This window comes from Sapajus apella, unplaced genomic scaffold (genome assembly GCF_009761245.1).
Source record: "Sapajus apella isolate SASKATOON/1434 unplaced genomic scaffold, GSC_monkey_1.0 scaffold1990, whole genome shotgun sequence".
NCBI classification, from domain to species: domain Eukaryota; kingdom Metazoa; phylum Chordata; class Mammalia; order Primates; family Cebidae; genus Sapajus; species Sapajus apella.
Window position 1 is genome coordinate 821 of NW_022438916.1, and position 2,323 is coordinate 3,143.

Consider the following 2,323-nt stretch of genomic DNA (forward strand, 5'->3'; position numbering starts at 1 on the left):
GCTTGAACCCAGGAGGCGGAGGTTGCAGTGAGCCAAGATCGTGCCGTTGCACTCCAGCATAAGCAATGACAGTAAAACTGCATCTCAAAAAAAAAAACCTCTATCCTTTTTTTTGGTGAGGGCTGACAGGGTCTTAATTTTACTCTGACACCCAGACTGGAGTGCAGTGGCACAATCAGAGCTCACTGCAGCCTTGACCTTCTAGGCTCAAGTGATCCTTCCATGTCACCCTCCCAAGTAAAGCTGGAACTGCAGGTGAGCACCACTACATCCAGCTAATTTTTTATTGTTTTGTAGAGACAGGGTCTCCCTTTGTTGCCCATGGTGGTCTCAAACTCCTGGGCTCAGTTTTCTTACCTTGGCCTCCAAAGTGCTGGGATTAGAGGCATGAGCCACCTAACCCAGCCAAGAACTTCTTGTAGCCATTTTTTTAGGTTAGGCCTGCTGGCAACAAATTCTTTCCATTTTCCCTTATCTGTGTTATGGACTAAATGTTTGTGTCCCCCTCAAAACTCATGTGTTGAAGCCCTAACCCCCAGGGTGGCTATGTTTGGAGATGGGGCCTCCAAGGAAGTAATTAAAAGTAAGGAAGGCTATAAGGGTGGAGTCCCGAACTAATAGGATTACTGTCCATGTAAGAGGAGACACCAGAGAGCTTGCCCACTCACATGAGCACAAGAAGAGGTCATGGAGCAAGCAGTGAGCACACCGTGAGATAGTAACCACCTACAAGCTAAGAGAGGAAGCCTCAAGGCTGGGCATGGTGGCTCACACCTGTAACCCCAGTACTCTGGGAGGCCGAGGTAGGTGGATCACTTGAGGTCAGGAGTTCAAGACCAGCCTGACCAACATGGTGAAACCTGGTCTCTACTAAGAGTATAAAAATTAGCCAGACATGATGGCGGTGGGCACCTGTAATCCCAGCTACTCAGAAGACTGAGGCACAAGAATCGCTTTAACCCCAGAAGCAAATGTTGCAGTGAGCCAAGGTCATGTGCTTTGAAACCATTATTAAGTGAAATAAGGGTTTCTTGAACACAAGCACTGCAGTGCTACTACGGTTGATCTGCTTGATAATCGAGATGGCTGCCAAGTGACTAACAGGCAGGGAACCTATACAGCGTGGGTGTGCTGGACAAAGGGAGGAATCACGTCCCTCTGGGGGACAGAGTGGGATGATTCGAGAATTTGTTTATTTCTGGGATTTTCCATTTAATAATCTGGGGCCATGGTGGACTGAGGGTAACTGAAACCTCAGAACAAGGCTGTAGATAAAGGGACTACTGTATTCAGGGAAACCTAATATTTCAGTAAAATGTAACCAAGGAGAGAAAATGAAGCTGGAAAAGCAGGTCAGAGGTCAGGTTGGGAAGGGCTTTGTACTTTTTATTTTGTAGGTCATGGAGTGCCAAGTCAGACTTCTCTTTTTTTTTTTTTTTTGAGACAGAATCTTACTCTGTCACTCTTGGCTCATGGCAACCTCTGCCTCCTGGGTGCAAGTGATTCTCCTGCCTAAGTCTCCTGAGTAGCTGGGATTACAGGCACACACCACCACACCTGGCTAATTTTTATATTTTTAGCAGAGACAGGGTTTCACCATGTTGGCCAAACTGGTCTCAAACTCCTGACCTCAAGTGATATGCCCACCTCGGCTTCCCAAAGAGCTAGGATTACAGATGTGAGCCACTGCATTCAGCCTCCAAGTCAAGATTTCTTAAAAAAAAGTTCCTCTGGCAATGGAATAGAGGATGGATTAAAGGGGGCAAATTAGAGAAAATCTGGAGCCATTTCTAAATTCTTAATTCTTGCTTTTCAACTTGTTTTTGGTTTTAGGTTGTGGGTCTATCTTGAACACAAATGGTGAGGTTGAAATGGACGCTAGCATCATGGAGGGAAAAGACCTGTCTACAGGAGCAGTGTCCGCAGTCCGGGGTATAGCAAATCCCATCAAACTTGCTCGGCTTGTCAAGGAAAAGGTATATGTTACTCAACATCCTTTTCCAACTGTTATCGCTATACTTCAGTGAGAAGGGCTCCAACTGTGCAGAAATACTTGAGATCGCTGTTCTCATAAAATATATACAAAACAGAAGCAATGTATTTGAGTTTCTCAAATCAGCCAAGATTCTTGACTGGTAATCACTTGACCAGTGAGTGATTACTTTATCTTCCTGTATTATCTTCAGACCACATACAAAATGACCAGACCAGCTATTTAACAGCCTGTGTTAAAGATGGATTGAGTTCTCTAAATTTAACATAATATGTAAATCGCATCTCTAGTAACATTCCATCAACTGGGGGCTTTTTTTTTTTTTTTTTG